The sequence below is a fragment of the Sciurus vulgaris genome, assembly GCF_902686455.1.
Source record: "Sciurus vulgaris genome assembly, chromosome: 18".
NCBI classification, from domain to species: domain Eukaryota; kingdom Metazoa; phylum Chordata; class Mammalia; order Rodentia; family Sciuridae; genus Sciurus; species Sciurus vulgaris.
Window position 1 is genome coordinate 2796051 of NC_136479.1, and position 23122 is coordinate 2819172.

Genomic DNA, 23122 nt, shown 5'->3' on the forward strand with positions numbered 1-23122 from the left:
GCACCACCTTTTACTTTCTCCCTATTTGCATCTCCAACCTTGCAATGCACTGGGGTAACTCCAAGGACATAATTTAATGTGGAGTACTCCATATAGGGGGAAGTTTTTAAAGTTTTCACATGATCATTACAGAACCAATCTATGAGAGCACAGAAACAAAAGAAAAATCAGATTTCCAATAAAGAATGTTCAGACTTCCAGACAATGGTGTCATTTTCAGCTTAATACAGTAAGATGATAGTGACCTCAATACAGCATAAAGACGTATACCATTGCATGCACAATTCCTTGTAGACACAACCTGGTTCTTCTCCAATGTCTCCTCTTGGAGTTGTTCCTGATTTTATTACTAGTTTTCTTCTGGGTTCATTAGAGAAGCGGGTGGTTTTTCTTTTGTTTCTTGACTGGGAATTGTTTGATCTGAAATTGTCTTGTGAGAAGACATAGCAAGGAACAGAGTCAAGTGCACATGCCATAATGGCTCAGGGAAAAGAAAGCCAGGGAAATTTTTGTAATCCTTTCACAAGCAAAATGTATACATTCTATAATAAACTTAATAACGATATTTATAATAAACCTCATGTGTGAGGTAGAGAAGAAAACTGGTATAGTGGGAAAATATGAAGAAGAAAACACCACTTTTCTTCAGACATTTTCTTGGAGTAGATATTTTAGGATATGAAAAATAAGCATGGAAAAAACAGGTTAGGTTTGAGTAAATAGAATGATGTGGATGATAAGTGTCTATTCAACATGAATTTAAACGAGTGGGTAAGTGATGACATTAGGATGATCAGGAAAGTCATCTAGCTGGACCATGTGGTATCCATAGTCCCAGTGACTCAGGAGGCAGAGCCAGGAGGATCACAAGTTTGAGGCCAGCCTCAGCAATTTAGTGAGACCCTGGCTGAAAATAACAAATGCAAAGGGCTGAGGATGTGGCTCAGGGGTAGATCGCAAGCCCCTGTACCACACACACACACACACACACACACACACAAAAACTGAAATATTATTAAGACAGTGTGAGGGTGGAGGGCCAGATGTGTTTATTAATCAGTGGGCGCCACTCCAGACATTTGGGGGACAGTAAGATTGTGGATTTCCTTGATGACAAGACAATCTAAGCAACAGTAATAAGAATAAGGTACTAAGTTGTGGTCATTTTAAAATGGTTCTGTGAGTTCTTTGATGCTATGCTTTCTTCCTTAGGCAGCGCCCAATTCCTCTGTCCTTGAGTGTGAGCTAAACTTTGTAACTCACCTCTAAAAAAGAAAAAAAAAGTGCTAGAACGTGGTTCAGAGACCTAGTTCTAAGAAGCATCGTGGTCATTCCCTTACTTGCCGCGTTCATTGGCTCACTCCCTCTGAGAGGCTGTCAGCTCATGAGATACTCTGGCAGCCCTGGGGAGAAGTTCCATGACAGGGAATGGAGGACTCCTGCTAACGGTTGTGTGGGTGAGCCTTAACGGAAGCAGATCTTCCCGCCTCAGACCATGTGCAGCCCAGCTGACTTCCTCACTGACACCTCATGAGAGACCTTGAACTACGCAAGTAAGCTGTAGATGGACTTGATGTCCTTATTTATTTTTTATGTAATGCTGAGAATCAAACCCAGTGTCTCACACGTGCTAAGTGAGTGCTCTACCACTGAGCCACAACCCCAGCCCAACTCCCAAATTCTTGAACTATGAAACAACACAGATTTGCTATTTCAAGCCACAGTGTTCTGGGGGTAATTTCTTATGCAACAATAAACAAGTAGTACAGGACCTACTGAGAAGAAGGTTGCACGGGTCAGAATTCAAGTAAAAGGAGGTGGGGGAAAGGAAACAGAATCGTGAGGACTTGAAACCCAACTTTTCAGGGTCCTTGTTTTCTGGGTATACTTGATGTGGCTAGAAAATGTTCACTGTGACGGGGCCTGGGTAACAACAAAAAGATGAGCTTACTTCTCTTGATACCTAGGTGGAATTTTGAGATGGCCCTTCCATTTTTCCTCTCTGCAAAAGTTACTGGATATCCCATTGTTTGGCAGGAAGGGTTAGGAAGCTGGCTGCCCCTTGACCCATAATTGACATTAGAAATCAGAACCATCTTCTGACTGTCAGAATCTTTGAGAGACAAGTCACAGGGCTTTGTACACTAACACTTTAGAATATCTGCAAGAAATTTATTAAAGTCCCTTGCCAGGCTAGGAGTAAGAAATTACCTAAGATAAGCTTTATGCACAGGCAGAGTACACTGCCACTCATATTTAGGGGAACTGTAAGTTCCTTACTCCCTAGTTGTCCTCCTTCCCAACACTGTAGAAAGAACTTGGGTTTGAAATTCAAACATCTCTAGAAGAGTCCAAGTATAATTACCAGCCACTTGATTAATAATACTATTGCTAAAGATCAGGTTTGGAAGAGAGAAAGGTAATGGTACCTATAGAAAGGATGTCATGAAAGATAAAATGGCACAGGAAGAACTGAAAACAGTCATATTCCCACCTCAAAGGCAACATGATTTATTGACCTGAGAAAGCAAAATGCTATATCCAAGAACAATGCACCGTGATTTATCACAAAATGAGATCTAAAGAAGATACACTGGATCTAATCAAGTGTTGACTTCCATTAATTAATTTGATAATATTTAATATTTATTGTGTTAGATGCTAAAAGATGCCAAGGATATAAAGATGAGTAGGACATGACTCCTGTCCTCAGAGACCTAGTAAGACTTAATAGTGCCTTTGGGGAAGAAAGACTAATTCTATTTAGCCTAAAATTGAAGATAATTTTATTTAATCAAAACAACTTAAAATTCTAGGCAATAGATTATTAAAGCACATTTGGGCCACAGCATGTTGTGCAATCAATTTGGGGAGGTCAGAACTACCATTTAAACAGAAAGGAAAAAGAATAGAATAGAAACTATCCAAGTACATTGCATTGAAAATGTAGGATTGTTTTATAAAACTTGTGTTGCCGAGTGTCTTGAGTTGCTATATAAATGTATTCTTTACTGTGGCCCCCAGTCAAAAATGTTTGAAAGACAGATGTAGGAGAAATGCTGTTGATGCAGAATGTGATAGCAGGAAACCACTTCTTTCATTAGGGTGTTTGAAAATCCAATTTCAATTGCCTGTTTTTATTTCTTCTTATATTTTACTTTGAGATAGAGTCTTGTAATGTCCAGATTAGCCCCAAATTCCTCGGCTTAAACAATCCTCTCATTTCGGCCTCCCAAGCAGCTGGGACTATGGTATGTGAAACTGCACCTTGCTGAATTTCCTATTTTTAGACAAGAAATATCCTGATCAGAATATGACTTTGTTTCCCTCTGCTCTGTTTTGTGTTCAATACTCTTGATTTCTGCTCTTCTTGCCTAATCAGCAGCCATACCCTTAGCTAACACTGTTCCTAGAAATTTGCCTTCATTGGATTTTCAGACCACCCTTAACTGGCGATGGTTCCTTCTGTGGATCTTCTGCTATGCAAGATTTTTGTGGGAAATGTACCTTGTCACTGTTCAGTGGGACCACTACACACCAGTTTCTTTATCAGGAAACTTACCTTCTGCGGTCTTTTCTATACCACTAGCTCCATTCCCAATGTTCTACAATCTATGTGCTTCCAACAAGACTGTCAGTTTCACAGGCTGTGAAGACCAGCTCTATTTTTTCCTGGCCCTCAGCTGCACTCAGAACCTTCTATTTGTAGCAAAAGGCTGTGGCCACTTCACAGTCACCTCCTGGTCCTTCCTCTAAGCAGTGGTCAAGAAGTGACACCTCAGCCTGCAGTTAGCACTTGTATTAGTCAGAATTCTCTAGAGGAACAGAATCAACATGAAGTATGATTATAAAAAGGGGATATATTAGATTGGTTTACATGATCAGAAGCTGGATAGTCCACAATGGCCATCTGTAGGCTGGAAAACTGGAAGAACCAGTAGCTGTGCAGTCCAAGAGGTGGAAGCCCCAGTACAAAAGGGATCAACAGTGCTACCCTAGTCTGAGAATAAAGGCTTCTGGAAACTTCCTGGAGAATCACTGGCAGAGTCCACTTTGGAGGAGTGAAGAAGTGAGAGTCCAATATCCTTGATCAAAGCAGCAATTAAGAACCCATTCAAGAAGAGACAAGTTTCCATCTGCTGCTGCTTCCTTGCTCTTCCAACTTTTATTCCAAGCCACCATCCTATTGGATGGTGCTGCCCATGCTAAGGGAGGGTCTCCACTTCAGTTGGCTATTCCACATTCTAACCATCCCTAGACACACCCTCATCAACACACCCAGAAGCCTCTTAATCATTGGCATCTCTTAATCCAATCAAGTTGATGGTTCAAATTAACCATTACAGCACCTCTGCTCTGTTGAATGCTTTTGACAACTCTCTAGTACAAATGCCTGACATTCATAGCTGACCCTCTGTGAGCAGCACAGAACACATTCACTTCTATGAAATGTTCCCACTTGATCAAGTACCCTGTGGAGATATACACTTCACAAAGTTCCAGATCTCTGTGGCCACAATCATCTTAATGGTTTCCATGGGCTTAATCCCTGTCACCTATGGCTACATTGCCATAGATGACTGCTGATCTGATCACACAAGGAGAAATAGGAGCAAAACCCTTAAGGGTGCAACTGAAGAAGCTTCTAAGTGGCTCAGAGATGCATGACTAGGGCTACCAGAAGCACTGTTCTGCCCGTGCTTCTCCCCACACAAAGGCTCTTTCTCTCTTTCCAGTCAATGCAGTCATCTGCTACCGACCATCTGCATAGGAAGGAGTAAGATAACTCAAGAAGTCATGACGCTGGGAGTAGAAATATTTGAGTATTTTCTTGACCTCTGCTTATTGGAAGGGCCAGCAGGTGGCAGTGTAGTGACCATAGGCTGTCCTTGAAACCAACCTGCAGGTAGTTATTTTAAGCCATAAATGGCAATGGCTCCAGCATTCCCTTCCATCATCTGTAAAGTGTAATAGCTAGAAGGAACATTGTAGGATTGAAATAGGCAACATACATGCTTGGTAACCCTCAGTGCTATGTTTAATCAAAGATGAAAGACTTTCTCAACAGAGCTTTGTCAGTCCATTTCACACCCACTTGCCTCATTATATTCTTATGGATTACTGCTCTTTGTGCTACCATTACCTTTATAAATGATAGATGGATGAAGAGAAGCCAAAATGAAGGAAGAAAACCACATTTACAAGTCTTAATATTATCCTCCACTCTATTTCACTTGCACTCCATATTCCAACCCTCTTCAAAATATGTCCAGAATATTACAGTCTGAAATAATAGATACATGAAAAGTAGAAAAGAATTTGAAAGTCCATTGAAATGGAAATGATTGAAGATTGAATATATATTGTGGTACAGGCCTAAATGCAGTTTTAGAATATGAGGTGAAACTTCTATTCAATATCATACTTGAAATACTAGCCAGAGCAATTAGACAGACTAAAGAAATTAAAGGGATACGAATAGGAAAAGAGGTACTTAAGCTGTCACTATTTGCTGATGACATCATTCTCTATTTAGAGGATCCAAAAAAACTCCTCCAGAAAACTTCTAGACCTCATCAATGAATTCAGCAAAATATCAGGATATAAAATCACGCATAAATCTAAAGCATTTTATACATAAGCAATGAAACATCTGAAAGGCAAATGAGGAAAACAACTCCATTTGCAATAGCCTCAAAAAAATAAAATACTTGAGTGGGAGTCAATCTAACCAAAGAGGTAAAAGATCTCTACAATGAAAATTACAAAACACTGAAGAAAGAAATTAAGGAAAACCTTAGAAGATGGAAAGATCGCCCATGTTCTTGGATAGGCAGAATTAATATTGTCAAAATGGCCATACTTCCAAAGGCACTATACAGATTTAATGCAATTCCAATTAAAATCCCTATGACATTTCTCATAGAAATAGAAAAAACAATCAGGAAATTCATCTGGAAGAACAAAAGACCCAGAATAGCCAAAGCAATCCTGGGCAGGAAGAGTGATGGAGGAGATATCACTATACCAGAACTTAAACTCTACTATAGAGCAATAGTAACAAAAATGGCATGGTACTGGCACCAAAATAACAGGTAGACCAATGGTACAGGATAGAAGACACAGACAAACCCACATAAGTACAGTTACCTCATACTAGACAAGGGTGCCAAAAACTTACAATGGAGAAAAGATAGTCTCTTCAACAAATGGTGCTGGCAAAACTGGAAATCCATATGCAGTAAAATGAAACTAAACCCCTATCTCCCACCCTGTACAAAACTCAACTCAAAATGGATCAAGGATCTAGGAATTAGACCTGAGACACTTCACCAAATACAAGAAAAAGTAGACCCGAATCTCCATCATGTTGGCTTAGGACCAGATTTCCTTAACAAGACTCCCCATAGTGCAAGAAATAAAAGCAAGAATCAATAAATGGGATAGATTCAAACTAAAAAGTTTTTTTTCTCAGCACAGGAAACAATAATGTGAAAAGAGAGCCCACAGAGTGGGAGAAAATCTTTTCCACACGCACTTCAGACAGCACTCATCTCCAAAGTTTATAAAGAACTTGAAAAACTTTACACCCCAAATACAAAGAACCCAATCAATAAATGGGCTAAGGAAATGAGCAGACACTTCATAGAAGAAGATATACAGGTGATCAACAAATATATGAAAAAGTGCTCATCATCCCTAGTAATTAGAGAAATGAAAATTAAAGCCACCCTAATATTTCATCTAATTCCAATTAGAATGGCTATTATCAAGAACACAAGCAATAATAAGTGTTGGTGAGGATGTGGGGGAAAAGGCACACTCATACACTGCTGGTGGAATGGACCCACCATTTGACCCAGTTATCCCACTCCTTGGTTTATACCCAAAGGACTTAAAATAAGCATACTACAGTGATGCAGCCACATCAATGTTCATAGCAGCTCAATTCACAAAAGTTAGATTGTGGAACCAACCTAGATGCCCTTCAATTGGTGAATAAAGAATCTGTGGTATATACACAGAATGGAATATTACTCAGCCATAAAGAAGAATGGAATTATGGCATTTGCTGGTAAATGGATGAAGTTGGAAAATATCATGGTAATTGAAATAGGCCAAGCCCAAAAAAAACCAAAGGCCAAATGTTTTCTCTGATAAGTACATGACAATATATAATGATGGGGGTGGCAGGAGGGGGGGGAGAATGAAGGATCTTTGGATGGTGTAGAGGAAAAAGGGGTGGGAGGGGGTGGGGATGGAAAAACAGTAGAATGAAACAGTATTACCCTGTATATATGTATGATTATATGAATGGCGTGAATATACATTGTGTACAGCCATAGAAATGAAAAGTTGTACCCCATTTGTGTACAATGAATCAAAATGTGTCTATAAAAATAAAAAATATTTTAATAAAAAAGTTTATAGAAAAGGAAAAAATATGAGGTGGACATACAGAATCAAATTGAAGAGACAGCAGGTTATATATATTTAATCCAGAAAGATACAGTAATCATAGTTTTCTCTAGGTTCTAGGGTAGGACTTGCAGTTCTGGAGATAATTAAGTTACTTTATTTTTAAGTGAAAATCGTCATGGGAAGACTAGGAGTGTGGCAGGAAGAAGTGGGTCCCTCAGTTCTTGTGTCCTGAGCAGGAAAATCACCAATAGCACAGACACACACGTGCGCACACACACATCAAGGGTTTATTGAAAATGAAATTACATTCAGCATGGACATTGGTCAGTCTCCTGAGTGAGAATGCACCTGCGTTCCCCAGAGGTCCTTTAGGTCCTGGTTTTGTCAGGCCTGCGGACCTGATTGAGAACGACCAAGGTGTTCGGTTGGTTTTCTCACTTCGCTCAATGGGGATATTTACTGATTGGTTCATGTTTTGAAGTCCGTTCCGCATGTGGGGAAATGGGGTGGGGTGCTGCTGTTCCGTCCTTACGGTCTGCAGGGCCCTGTGATGGTGCTGACATCCTATTCTCGTGACAGCTGATTTCTTCTCCCTGTGTCCCTGCTGATCCCATGTACTCTACTTACCAAGAATGGTTTGTGGTTCTAATGTAATATTAAAAAACAAAAACAACTTAGGAAAAAAGTAGACCAGAAACGAGTTCTACTCCTCCTTCTGTCGTTAGAAAGTCATCTGGACTCTCGGTTTCCTCGTCCGGAGGACGAAAGCAGCAACAGCACGGACGTCCTGGGACCGTCGGGCGGATGAGGCGTCAGGCGGTGTGCGGAGGCACGCCCAGCACAGAGCAGGCTGCGTGTTCCTCACGGCCCTCCGCCCCGGCGCGGGCTAACACAAGCCACGAGTGGAAGGGCCTCAGAATCGGTGCCTCTGTGACCGCACACAAGGATTACCGAACGCCCAGCCGGGTTCTCAGACATTACGTTTGGTCCCGACACAAGACGGATCCTCATTGGTCTGAGAACCGAGGTCGATTAGGGAAGGGCGGAAACCAGCAGGAAGGGGGCGGTCCTTTACGGTCCTCTTTCGGACTTGGCCTTTGCGCATGCGTCTGTCCTCAGGTCCCGGCGTGCCTCGCGGTAGCTTCCGGCGTGACTGGTGAGTTGCGGGTGGGGCGGGGGGCCTTTTCCTGGAGCGTGTGTTCCACGGCTGTGGCTCCGCCCTCTGCCCTGCTGCTCTTGGCTCCTGGGTCCGGGGACACAGTAACTTTAGTGACGGTGGGACTAGGAGTTAAGTTAAGGTGGCAGCTGGGTTTCCGCCAATAAAACACATTCACCGAGGCCTTCTTGCGCTGGGACCCGCAGACAGCGTAGGTGTCCCAGACTGCGGTAGATAAACCGTCGGAAACCAGCTCTGACGTTAGGTGGGTGAGATCAAGTGCCGGGGTTCGGGCGTGGGCGAGGCGTTGGAAGGTTCTGGAGGTTTCAAGAAAGCGGCGGTAGCGGTGTTACGAATCCTCATCCTCTGGTTTTCTTTGTCGTCGCTCCTCTTGGGGACGAACTTTTCTTATTTCTACACCGGTAATGCCTAGGCTCAGGTGTCCTTTCTTTCCTGGTCGGGAGAGCTGGCGAACAGCCATTCCTCGTGTTCACTGTCTATGAAAAGAATGAATTAGACCTCAGGGAAGGGGTGTTTCAGAAGGGCAGAGCTTGGTGGGTGAGGACAGTACTACACTTCTAGACCGGGTTTCTGTTAGGGGCGATTTTGCCCTGCAGAGGACATTACCAGACATTGCCAATGTCTGGAGATGATTTTATCATAACTGGGGGAATGCCACTGGCATCTAGTGGGCAGTGGTCAGGGATGTAACTAAATATCTTACAAAACAGGTTGCCCACCTACCCTAACATCTATCTGACCCCAAATATCAGTTGTGCTTGTGACGGGCTGACAGATCTGGCTCCATGAGAATATTATAGGCCAGACTGTAAGGGAAATGACTAAACAGACCATTTTGCTCCGAGACTCCATGTTATGTAGGAAATAAGTTTCTCCCATGGGAAAGCCCCACCTCTGTGCCCATCATCAGTTACTTGGTGTGACATGTTTAATAATATGACAATTCCTATGTAATGAAGACTTGCTCTCTTTTGATCTCCATTGCTCCTAACCAGTGTACCATGTGAACAGTGATTGTGTAGTTATTAGTAACCATTCTTAACCAGTGTATGTGTAAATGTAATTGTGTGGTAATTAATGATCATTCTTTAGGTTGTACCTAGGTGACCCACTCCCCACTTCCTCCTTTTTTGATGACCTCGTGATGTTCATGTGTAATTTTGAATCATAGCAACAGACATTTATGATTAATGCAATTTTTGGTATAAGAACCCCTGCAACCCTGTGGTCGGGGCTGTTCTCCCAATAGCCGTTTTTGGTGGGCATTGTGTGAGACAGTCAGCCGGCCAGCTTAACAAAGACTCTCAAATGTGGACTTCTCAGTGGCGATGGGTCTGTTCTTAAGTTGTGTCCCAGAACAGCGCTGTTTTAGAAGCTCTGCCTTACAATGAGAGTAGTGGAAATGAAAGGGACACAGGTGTCAGAGATCTCTCAAGCAAGGGCTAACTTTGCCTCTGCATTGGCTTTTCATTACTGTGACAAATAACAGAAAAACAACTTTGAGGAGAAAAGATTTGTTTTTGGCTCAGAGGTTTCAGTCCATAGCCAGCCAGCTCCATTGCTCTAGTGTGAGGTAAGGTAGTACATAATAGGACAAAGGGTGTGTAGTGGAGGAAAACTGCTCAGTTCGTGATAGGTAGGATGCAGAGAGAGAAAGGAAGAAGCCAGGGATAGGTGCAATCCACAAAGGCACATCTTCAAGGATTCACTCCTTAAACTAGGTCCCCCCTCCACCACCTCTCAATAGTCTATTCGGTTACCAATGGATTAATCCATTGATGAGGTCAATGCCCTTATGAATGTGATGAGAAAACTATACATTCTTTTCAGAGTGAGGAAAGTGAAGAGAAATGAATTTTCACATTGACCTGTTTTCCATAACAAAGATTTTATCTGAGAGTCCTAGCTGGAGGTGATTCTTCAGAGTTCTGTGAACTGAATTTTGAGCTGCAGATCAGCCTATGCAGTTGAACTCCTCTCCAATCCTTATCTTCTCTCAGGTGGTTGACGGCAAATTCTAACCTCTCAAAGGATTGGCAATTTGGAGATCTTCCATCAGCCCTCCAGATTCAACAAGTGTCTGGGCTTCTTGGGGACTTCCACCAGCTCTGAGAGCTCTGTTGCTAAAGGCAGCAGCCCAAGTTGCACTCAAGGAGATAACCCTGGAGCCAAAGCAATTCCTGACCATTCTACACAGGGAGATTCAAGCTGGGTCTGAGTGATGAAGCATCACCCAGAAAGCAATGAAAGGCAATGACCTTGGTGCAGGATCTGGAGTGAGAACCTGGGAGGCCAAGGCAATGGTGCTTTTGTGTTTGTTTTGGGGGATTGAACTCAGGGGTGTTTTATCACTAAGTTACATCTACAGTCTTTTTTTTTTTTTTTTTTTTTGATGGTGCTAGGAATCGAACACCCAGGGCCTTACATATGCTAGGCAAGCACTCTTCTGCTGAGCTACACCCCCAGTCCATCTCCAGTCCTTTTTATTTTTTGAGACAGGGTCTCATTAAGTTGCCAGAGCTGCCCTCAAACTTGTGATCTTTCTGCCTCAGCCTCCCAAGAGGCTGGGATTACTTGCATGTGTCACTGCATCAAGGCAGTGGGAGGGTAGGGGAGTATGGTACAGAGAAAATGGAGATCAGGTTGTAATGAGCCTGGGTATGGGACAGACAGCTGGAACAGGTGGAGAAACTAGATTTTGCTGCTATTCCTTCTTCATCGCTTCTTTATTTTCCCAGCTTGTGTCCATGGAAGCCTTCCTAAGAGAACGCTGTTTTCCCTTTCCAGGAAGGAGAGTGGGTCAAAAGTGAGATTGGATGCTCTCTCACTAATCACTAAACTTTCAATAGGTCTCTCCTTCCCAATAATGAAGAGAGATATATGGCCCCTGTAAAACACACCTTTTTCCTCTGCAGGTTATATTCACCTGAGCCAGCTCTGAATGAACATCTTCTGGTTCTTGAAATGTCTGCTTTGTGATATATTACAATGCACAGCAAGGTAGAGGAATTTTAGTTAAGTCCTCAATGTGTGAGGGACTCTTCTCTAAACAGATTAATACAGATAGATTTATGATCAAGAGAGGGCCAGAGTGGGACCAGCAGGGCTGGGAGTATGCTGCAGGTGTGACAGAGCTTCAGAGCTCAGTGGGGCTGCACAGACCCCCTACACTGCCCTGAGCAAAGAGGACTTTACCGTGCTCTCTGCCACTGGCAGTTGTGGCACTACGACACTGACTTCCCTCCCGGTCCTGGTTTTCCCAGCTGCACTCCTCATTCAGTGTTTTAGCTCTGGCTTTCCAGGGATCTCGATTCCCATACTTCTGTCTTGAGCCCACATGGTGACCTGTAGGGGTGAAGCAGGTTGTCCGTGATAGGGTTTTGTGTCCAGGCAATAGTATGTGTGCCCCAAGAGGAGCAACCCTGAAGTGATGGGGGGTGTTGCTGTGCTCCAGATGAAGCTAGTAAAGTCCCATTCCCAGGGACTGTTTCCAGAGAAAATCTAGGAATCATACTTAGGATCATGCAGACCATGGGGCTTTAAAGGGGACCCCAACTTCTTTGAGGAATGGTCAGACACAAGGTCTCAGGCTAGAAAGAGAAGCAGAGAGAATCCAGGGATGACCTCATAGTTCTCTCAGACCAAAATCAGGAGCAGGTAAGGTGGGGGGCACAGCTCTCAAGCTAAAGCAGCTCTGTTCCTGGTCTGAATTTTGTGGTTTTCTATGCCCCTCTCCTCAGGAAAGCTCGTTTCATGGTAGTTTTCAGATGGCCTTTGTGTGTCAGGTTTTGAATGTGATTCTTCAAGTTAACTTCTGTTAACTTAGCTGGTAGCAGCTGTCTGCAGCAGCCACCAGAGGTCCAGACAGAAGACACATTCTGCTGCCTCACTCCCCTGGGGCTATCAGAGGTGGGGCTTCAGGCATGCCATCAGTAACACAACCAGTGGAAAGTCCGAGTTTGTATGTGTATTGCTTTCCTGAAACATTATTCAGACACACAGTGGATATTTCTTAGGTTTTTAAAAACCACTCTTGAGCTCACATTTCCTTGCAGCTACAGTCTCATCTCTCCACATATTCCCCTCTCTGCCTTTTCTTTTCTGTAATTTGGCTTCTGCTACCACTGTTGCATCATTACTCCTGTTGCATGCTCCAGTGATCTCTGAGTTGATAACTCCAATAAACCCTTCTTCCCCAAATCATTTGACTTCTCAAACCCTTCAACCCATTTGGACATGCCCTCCCCCTTGAAATTCTCCATTCTCCTGACATGCCAGTGTCCTTCCGCCTGCCTCTTCCTCTCTTTTACAGATATTGCTCTTCTTCCATGCCTCTTGTTGTTTCTCACATTTTCATCTCAGGTTCTTCTTTTCTCATTCAGCCAAGAATCCTAAAAATTAAATAGGCATAGAGATCATTTCAGGAGTTTATTCCAAATGCAAATTATTGTGATTTTCCCGCAGAAATTGTGTGTGTGTATGGAACAGCCTAGGTTTTCTATAACCAGTACCTGAGGTCATACTCATTTAAGTGGTTCACAGACCCACACATGGAGCCACGTTACGTTTCCTCACTCTCACAGCTTTAACTACTCTTATGAAGATAGTTTCCCAGTTTAAATCTCTAGCCCAGACCTCTTGTCTGAGCCATAGTTTAAATTCTGTGGCCTACTTTACCTCACCATTTGAGTTTCCTGTACGTATTTCTAACTGCAAGTGTCCTTGAATTTTCTCCCCAATACCTGCTCCATCAACATCATTTCCATCTTGGTAAATGGCATCTCCTTCCACTTGGCACCCTCTTTAAACCAGAAATCCTAAGGTAATCCTCAATATCCTTTGTGCCTCACCCCATAACTAATCAGTATCACCCAGTTGTTTAGATTGCCTTCCTTGCCCTTGTTCTCACCCAGTTGTTTAGGCTGCCTTCCTTGTCCTTGTTCCGTTTTTGGTGGTACTAAATTACAAAGAGCAGCGATCTTCTTCCCTGACGGTAGCAGCAGTACATAACCCTGAGTGCCTAGAGGTCAATTACTGTTTAAAAGAGATCCAGGTTTACTCTGGAAAGCAGTGTGGAGATCCCTTAGAAAATTTGGAATGGACCTACCATTTGACCCAGCTATCCCACTCCTCGAACTATACCCAAAGGACTTAAAATCAGCATACTACAGAGATACAGCCACATCAATGTTCATAGCTGCTCAGTTCACAATAGCCAGACTGTGGAACCAACCTAGATGTCCTTCAATTGATGAATGGATAAAGAAACTGTGATATATATATATACATACACACACACACACACACACACAATGGAATATTACTCAGCTATAAAGAATAATAAAATTATGGCATTTGCAGGCAAATGGATGAAATTGGAGAATATCATGCTGAGTGAGATAAGCCAATCTCAAAAATTCAATGGATGAATGATCTCACTGATAAGCAGATGATGACACATAATGTGGGGGGAGGGGGACAAGAATGGAGGAAGGAGGGACTGTATAGAGGGAAAAGAGGATTGGGAGGGGTGGGGGGAGGAAAAAATAACAATCAAATATCATTACCCTATGTAAATGTATGATTACGTAAATGGTATGCTGTTACTTCATGTACAAAGAGAAACATGTATCCCATTTGTTTACAATAAAAATAAATAAATAAATAAAAGAATAAAAGAGATCCAGGCTTTTAACTTCTGGCTTTCTCCCTTATGAGGAAAGCCCTTTATTACCCCTGTGAGGGCCATTTTTGCCATAATGACTCGGCCCAGGAACAGCTCTCAAGAACACTGGCTGCCCAGAACACTGCCAGACCACAGGGAGGCTCTGGTTTCCTGGAAGGCCTTACAGAAAATACAGCCTCCTCCTCGTCAAAGAAGCCTCATTCGGAGCCAGGGATCTGCAGGAGGATAGGTTAACATCCTTATCCTGATTCTTGTTCCTGGAGGTGGTGCCGAAGGTGTAGTTATCAGCAGGTCCACTGCTAAGTCAGGAATAGGTAGACATCTTTGCAAACAGAAGACAGCTCTGGGGAATGCATGCTGGCCTGAGGAATCAGTCTGTGAGGTAGACATCTTCTTTCCTATAACGTAGCATCTCTTCTGTGTACACTGCCTGATGGCAGATGAGGGCACTGCTCTCAGTGGAACTTCTCACACTGACAGCACACTGGAGACTCTCCCTCAGGTGGGAGCAGCTTTACCCACAGTGCATGTGGCCGTTGGGCTCCATGCAGCATGGCCACGTCATGCGCACTGCCCTGGGAGCTACTGAAGTTCTTCCTTCAGACAGTGCACTGATAAGGCCTCTCCCAAGTGTATATCCTCAGTGGGGCAGTGAGGCTGGAGCTCTGGTTGAAGGTTTGCCTACACTGAAGGGGCCTCTCGAGTGAGTTGCTGGTGGGCACTGAGGCCAGAGCACTTAGTGAGGCCCTTCCAGCACTCACCACCCTCGTGAGGCTTCTCACCCATGTGAATTCTGATGCCAAACAAGGTAAGAGCCTCTGCTAAAATACTTCCCACATTCAGGACGCTCAGAAGCCTTTCCCAGTGGGGGCTTGGCTTGTGGGAAAAGGGTGCACTCTGAGTTGTTTTTCCCACATGGGTGTGAACAGGCCATGTCCCAGTACCAAGTCTCTGGCCACTCTTCTCTTGGCTGAGGCCTCTCTTCACTTGCCCCGTAGTCTGCCGTCTGGGCACTGGGCTCACTGTCCCAGCCTTTTTCAGCTCGGAGTGCTGGAATCTTCGCTCACTAGGTGTCCTCTGTAAAGGATCGCTCCTCTGTGAAGGATCGCTCCTCTGTAAAGGATCGCTCCTCTGTGAAGGATCGCTCACTTTGACTTCTTCAGAACCATCCCACCTCCACTTGTCTTTTTAAATTCCTTTCCTGATTTCAAAACCCGGGTGGGGAAACAAATGCATTGGACTGTGAAAAAGGAAAACAAGGAACAAGGGCAAGAAGGAAGAATCACCCAAATGGAGTTTTCTATGAGGTTAAGTCTTATGCTAATCAGAAGACTAAGTTTTATTTTCCAATTGTAATATTTTTGAGCTCCAAATTCTGTGGTCACAGGAAAATTAGACCCTAAACCCCACCAACCTTTCTTCTAACCTGTCATTTTGGATGTCCTGACACAATGACAAAACTAAGGCTAAGAGTGAGCTCTGTGTCCTCTGTCAGTCTGTGCATAGGTACTTTCATAGTCTCAAATGGCCTGACTTCTGACAGCAGAACAACACGAGGCCACCCTGGGCTTGGCCAGCTCTCAGGGGGACAAAGCAAGCAGTTGTGACAGGAGCAACTGTGCTGGAGACAATGGCATCGGGCCTGCAGGCTTCACCAGCAATCAGCCAATCAGTGTGATTCCAAGGGAAAAGATGCCATGGACTCAGGAAAAGAGACAGCAAATGCAAAGATCAGGGTCCTAGAGAGCAAGAGAGATGAAAGCCAAGACTCCTGGCCTGACAGGCTCACATGTGGAGATGACAACAAAGCCCAGAGCAGTGCTCACTCCCTCTAGCCTGCTAGGCCAACAGCCTCCAAGTAGACATGCCCATCTTTTCACTGTCAGAGCCAAAAGTCCCACCAGGTCTGTGTGGGGACAGAACTGCAGCCTAGTCTCCTGACTTCTTGGCCAAGATTCCTGCAGCCCTTCTGCACAGATCACAACGCACATTCCACAACTTCTGTGGGCTTCTGTTCTGCAGGCTCCTTTCTGCCTGAGCAGCATTTCCTTCTTAGCCAGGAACAGCATCTCTTGCTGTAGAAGGCCCAGGAGCTTGAAAGAGCACCCCTTTTCTCAGAAAAGGTACAAGAATCAGGAATAGGGCCTTGCTTTGTGATAACTGTAGGCTTTTTTTTTTTTTTTTTTTTTTTTTTTTTTTTTTAATCTAGAGACAGCATCTCACTAAGCTTCTCAGGGCCTCACTAAGTTGCTGAGACTGGCTTTGAACTTGCAATCCTCCTGTCTCAGCCTCTTGAGCTGCTGGGATTACAGGCATGCACCACCATGCCCAGCTCAATTGTAGGCTTTTGAACTTGCAAAACTGCTCTGGAGAGTACAGAAAACCCTGCTCCTGGAGTTGCTCTGTCATGGCCTAGCAGATGTGGCTGTTCCACTGACTGAGACAGGGTTTTCAGAAAACTGAGAGCTATGAGGATGGCCAGGAGTGTGCAGGTCTTCTCATGGCCCCAGTGCACTCCTGCCGCCAGAGACAAAGCACCATGACCAGGTTGGGGAGGGCTATCCTTGCAAAGCGGGGGTTCAGTTTCCTCAGACGCTGTATATTAATTCCTCAAACTACACTACAACTGCCTACTCTGACTTCTGGGAAGACACCTCACTGTGGCTTGTTCCTCTAAAGCATAAGAACATTCACTGTAGTATAAAAGGCATCCTCTTCCACCTGAGAAGATCTTCAGAATTTCCACTAAAGCTGCCCTTTCTGTTTACTTATCCTGAGTCCTACTCACTTCCCCAGGAGAAGGGACTCACTGTAAGAGTTGTGGCTTGCCTGTCTCCACAGTTTGGGACACCCTGAAGGTGCCAATAAGAGGAAGGGTGAACAGGAGAGACTTGAAGGGAAGCCAAGATTCAGGGGAGAAAAGCCTGGTTATAGGACATACACCCCTATTCCTTCTTTAATACAGGAGAGTACCTCCTTATCTGGCCCATCTATTTATGTAAATTACAAAATGAGAATAAATAGTGAAAGTCAGCTATCCTGGAGGGGCGCTGGATTCATGAAGAGTCATGAAGTCAGAGTAGGCAGAGTGAAAAGCAACCTGAGCAGCTTAGTGGATAGCATGAAATCTTTCCAGTGTCTCTGAATGAGAAGGGATTTAGGTGAGAGTAAATACTAAGGTGAAATGGGAATTTCAAAAGAGATATAAGGTGTCAACCGCAGCTCACCTGGCACCCAGCTATCCAGATCCCAACACCTGTCTCCTGTGTCAGGTAGATTCCCGAAAGCTAGAGGAGAAAGAGCCACTGTTAGGGGCAGCTTCTGCACAGAGCTAAGGTTCTCTTGGTAGGCTGCCCGGGAATCTGTCCAGAGTGCAATTCCTAGGCCCCCATCCCAGAGTCTGCAGCTTCTGTGGGGACCTCAGTGATTCTCGGGCTGCTCTGAAAGGTATCATCTCCTCCATGAGCCCTTTCAAGTCTCAGAATCTGAGACCTAAAAATACTTCACAGAGCTAGAAAAAAACAGTCCTAAAATTCATTTGGAAGAATAAAAAGACCCAGAATAGCCAAAGCAATTCTAAGCCAAAACAATGCTGGAAGCATCACAATGTCTGACTTCAAATTATACTACAGAGATTTAGTAACAAAAACTGCATGGTACTGACCTCAAAACAGACAAATAGACCAACAGTATAGAAGTCACAGAGACAAACCCACACAGATACAGTCATGTGATCCTTGACAAAGGTGCCAAAAACATACATTGGAGAAAAGAGCCTTTGGTGACAAATGGTACTGGGAAAACTGGTTATCCAAATGTAAAAGAACCAAACTAGACCCTTATCTCTCACCTTGTACAAAAATCAACTCAAAATGGATGAAAGACATAGGAATTAGACCAGAAAATAGGAAACTCCTACAAGAAAATGTAGGATAAACACTCCAGCATATAGGCACAGGCAAGAACTTTCTCAATAGAACTGCTAAACCTCAGGAAATAATGCTCAGCATTAATAAATGGGATGGCATCAAATTAAAAAGCTTCTGCACATCAAAGGAAAATATTTTGAGTGTGAAGAGAAACTAGAGAAGGGAGAAAATCTTTGCTAACTACTCTTCTGACATAGGATTAATATCCAGAATATATAAAGAAATCAAACACCAAAAAATCAACCCAATTAATAACTTGGCAAGTGAATTAAACAGACACGTCTCAAAAGAAGAAATATAAATGTTCAATGAATTGATGAAAAAAATGTTCAACATCATTAGCAATTAGGAAAATGCAAATACACTAAGGTTTCATCTCACACCTGTCAGAATGGCAGTCATCAAGAACACAAATAATAGGGGCTGGGGATATAGCTCAATTGGTAGAGTGCTTGCTTGTCAATCACCAAGGCCCTGGGTTCAATCCCCAGCACTGTACACACACAAAAAAAGAATACAAATAATAATAAATGCTGGAGAGGAGGTGGAGAAAAATAATACTTCTACACTGTTGGTGGGAGTGTAAATTAGTATAACCAATGTGGAAATCAATATGGAGGTTCCTCAAAAGACTAGGCATGGAACCACTATATGACCCAGCTACACCACCCCTTAGTATTTACCCTGAAGAATTAAACATGCATACCCATGTTTATAGCAGCACAATTCACTATAGCCAAACTCTGAAACCCACCTAGGTGCCCACTGATGGATAAATGGATAAATAAAATGTGGTATATATACACAATGGAATTTTATTCAGCCATAAATAATAAGAAATATCATTTGAAGAAAAATGGAAGGAACTAGAGACCATTATGTTAAGTGAAATAAGCCAAACTCAGAGGGTTGAGGGTTGTATATTTTCTGTCATATGTGGAAGTTAGAAAAGAGAAAGATGTGAGGACAGGGATTTCATGCAAATCAAAGGGAGAAGAGCAGAAGAAAAAGATGGCAGGAGGAGGGAAGGGGCAAGTGCTGGGGAGTGATACTGGTCAAACTGTTATATTGTGTGCATGTACAAATATGTAACAAATCCCATCATTATGTACAACTACAATACCCCAATTTAAAAAACTGTAGGAAGAGAGAAAAAAATAATAGACCCCATTATCTGTTACCACAAATTCCTGCCAAAGCTGGACTTACAACCTCTAAGAGTGGCATGAAACAACAGTGTGAAACCTAAGGAAGCGGGAGAAGCAGTCTAGGAGCCACCATATTGCTACAGGAATAAGATAAAAATTAAGCTGGCCCAACTATAATCCCAGCTACTTGGGACCTGAGGCAAGAGGATTGCAAGTTCAAGACTGGCCTTGGCAACTTAGTGAGACACTATGTCAAGATAAAAAGAGCTGTGTGTGGTACAGCACAAGGACCTGGGTTTAACCCCCTGTACTGTGAAAATAAACATTACTAGAATATGGTCTTGGAAGTGATGAAGCAAGATCACTTATGGAAAAGCATCCAGCAGACAGCCTGACAACACCAGCCCTAATAAAAATGGTAAACATTTGTTGGGAATGGGAACTTTGGCTTTTCCTTTAAGAAGACTCTGAACCCGCTTTAGGCTATTTTCACACCCCCAAATCCAATGTCGGTTCTATCTTCCAAAGATCCTCACACTGGTCCACTTCCCTCCACCTCCACCAGCCTCCAGCCTCCATCTGGTCAGGATATTGTCATGCAGCTGCAGTGCTGTTGACAACTCATAACTGATCATTCTGCATTCTCTAACCCATCTCTTAAAATTTAAGATCACGTCCTTCCCTGGTAACGTTCCTCAGTGCCTTTCCGCTGCCTACAAGATAAAATCCCAACTCCCTTCACAGCCAAAAAGGCCCAGTGAGCTTTGGCCCCGCCGTTCTCTCACCTTCTCTCATGTCCTCTTCCTTCCTTGTTGATCCCTGAGCTCTGACCACAAGCCCTCCAACCTCTTTCTCAAATACATGCTCATGCAGCTTGGGCTCTCTGCCTGAAATACTCTCTTCTCAGCTCTTGGCACAACTGGCTTCTTCTCCTCCTCACACCCTAACTCAGACGTCCCAGGAGAGGCCTTGACCCCCCCACACCTTTCTCATTACCAGATCGCCTGTTCATTTCCCTCCTAGCACTTAACTGAAACTGTCTTTATTCATTTGTTTCTTATCTGTTCCCCCATGGGCACAAGCCTGTCTTAGTCACTGTAAAATCCCCAACATCTAGCATATCATAGCACTAGTTAAATCTACAGATGAGAAATTCTCCCCAGACAATAAGGGCATAGGACCAACCCAAGATGGCCAAGATGTTCTGTGGGCAGCACAGGGCTATCATCATCTCTCCAGGTGCCCTTTGCCCTGCTTCTTCATAACCAAAACCCCAAGGTTCCAACTTCCTTTTCTCATCTGTTGTTTGAGAGTACATTGTGCATCCTCAATCAGAGCCACAGCTTCCTCATCAATGTCTGCGTCTGGCCAGATGGTCAGGAACCACCTTGGAATGTGCCTTAGACCTCAGCCACAGACAACAGAGTTCCCAGAGTTTGCTAAAAGCTTCAAGGGATCACCTACCTCCTATTAGCAGAACTGCCTGAAGGCCCAAGTGGGAGGACTGGGGGTCAGGGCTGTGCCTCTGAATGGCTGATTTCTGTACCTGTGTGGAGTCCTTGTTTGAGGATGAGTGTGCCCAAAGAGTCTTTGCTGCAGCCATCCTTTAAACAAACTGATTGACATTTCTACCTGGGGATCAGATTCCGTCTTTCCCCATATCACTGGTAAGCATGTTCTCCTGGAAGAAGTATTTTTCTGGAATCAGTGGGACATGAGTGTCACAGGTGCACAGAGACTCATAGCTGAAAGAAAAGTCTCTCTGTTGAAGGGAGGCTGAGGAGAATGACAAAAGACAACATAAACCTAGTTCATTTTCCTTCACTCTGCTTCTTGATTCACTTTCCAGCCCTTTTCTCCCTCCACAAATGTACACTGAGGATCCAAAACACTAGAAATACCAAAAAAAATTGTTTTCTCCCTAATGAATTATCCAAACTATTTCTCACAATCAATTCACCTGTTCTTTCCCTTCTTCCCCTACATAACTGGGTCTTTTTTTCCTATTCCTCCTGACCCCAAGTAAGACTGGACTCACCTTCCCCATTGCCATCTGATCTTGAGAGAACTAGTGTGTGTGCACACTGATTAACCTCTTCACCATTATTACACACACACACACACCCTGGCCATGTATGTACACAGTGGCTGAATGGTGGTTCTGATTGTATGTTTTCAGCTTCCAGCATTCCCTTATGGCCATCTGATAGGGTGTCTTCTTTCCTTGTGAAAAAGCCCCTCTGTGCTTCATAGCTCTGGTGGGCCCTTCACCCCACCCCAGGAGTGGGCACAGGAAAGAGCTGAGCCTGATTCTTCTCTGAGATTTTACATATAGGAGGGTGGGGAAAGTTCTCAATTTCCAGAGAAAGGCTAAAATGGGTGGATGTAAGACTGCCCCTCTCTGCAACTATGTCCTGCTCACTCTTCCACTCCTCCACCACAGCGATAAGCCTGATGACAGGAGGACACCAATACACCAGAGAATGGACAACATACTTGGATTGCCAGGGCCAGTTTAGGTAAAGTACGTTTTAGTAATTTTGAGTTGGGTTTCAGTTACTTAAAACAGATTAAAGACAAATGCTTTAATGGGAAAGACGGTATTCTTTTTGGATTTTATATCATATTTCCTCATCAGGTAGTATTAAAATGGATTAACGTTGCACAATGTGAATATACTGATTGGTACTGAACAGTACACTTAAAAAATAGTAAGATGGTAAAATTCTTACATTTTACTGTGGAGGGAGGTTGGAGAGAGAGAACTCAAGGGTGTTACGATTAGCACTCCTTTCTAGCAAAACACCAGAAACTGAGCGATTAAGTATCCTACCTACTATTACACAGCATAGCTCCCATCAAAACCATGACAGATTTTCTCACATCCTGCACCTTGACTAGCTGGACAATGTAGTGAAATGCTATTCTGGTTTCTCCTCTTGAGCCCTTACAACCCATTCATCGCTAAACGTTTTCATGCAGGTCTCTCAAGAATGTTCCACTTTGGGGGGGCTGGGGTTGTGGCTCAGTGGTAGAGCGCTTGCCTAGCACGTGTGAGGCACTGGCTTCTATTCTCAGCACCACATATAAATAAATGAATAAAATAAATGTCCATCAACAACTAAAAAAAAAAAAAAAAAAGAGCACAAGCAGAGGCCTGTCAGGCAGAGTATGTGCTTCTTCTAAAAAAAAATAAATAAGTAAATAAAATAAAGAATAAAAAGGGCTAGGGATGTTGCTCAGTGGTTAAGTGCCTCTGGGTCCGATCCCCAGTACCCCCCCAAAAAAAAGAATGTTCCACTTTGGAGATGGCGCAGACACTCGGAGAAATGCAAACTGAGATGGGGAGCGGGCTAGTTCATTCCCCACTCAGCAAGCTGGGTCAGTGCTAGGCTCAGGTACTATGGTCCAGAACCCGCGAGGCGAGCAGAGGGGAGGTCCGAAAGCCGCCCCAAGCGCCTGGGGCAAGGTTCCGAGCGACTAGGGGCCCCAGAGCTGCTAGCCTTCCCCGCCACCAGGAAGTGGAGAACTCACCCAGCCTCTGCACTGGGGCCTCCGCGAACTCCCTGGCCGCCGGGCCGGAAGTCTGCGGCGCCTGCCCAGCGACAGTCCGCCCATTGCGCACGCTCCGGGGCCGAGCGCGGGACTACGATTCCCGGGGTGCAGTGCGATAGTATGACAAACCGCTCAGCCAATAGGCGAGGGGGTTCGCCCCGAGGAACCAATCACTCGAGGCGGAGGCGGGCCCGCCCGCGGGGTG

General features: G+C 44.0%; 1 long non-coding RNA gene across 3 annotated transcripts; it reads right to left on the reverse strand.

The window, feature by feature from the left end:
* Positions 1-12547: 12547 nt before the first annotated feature.
* LOC306649773 lies at positions 12548-23037 on the reverse strand. 3 transcript variants are annotated; one of them, XR_013760709.1, is made up of 3 exons: positions 22897-23037; positions 20827-21043; positions 12548-12990 (listed from the first exon to the last, which is right to left on the reverse strand). It is a non-coding gene; the product is annotated as an uncharacterized lncRNA (long non-coding RNA). The 3 variants fall into 3 exon arrangements; XR_013760710.1 differs by having other exon boundaries at positions 20827-21107; positions 22897-22987; XR_013760711.1 differs by lacking the exon at positions 22897-23037 and having other exon boundaries at positions 20827-22238.
* Positions 23038-23122: the final 85 nt, after the last annotated feature.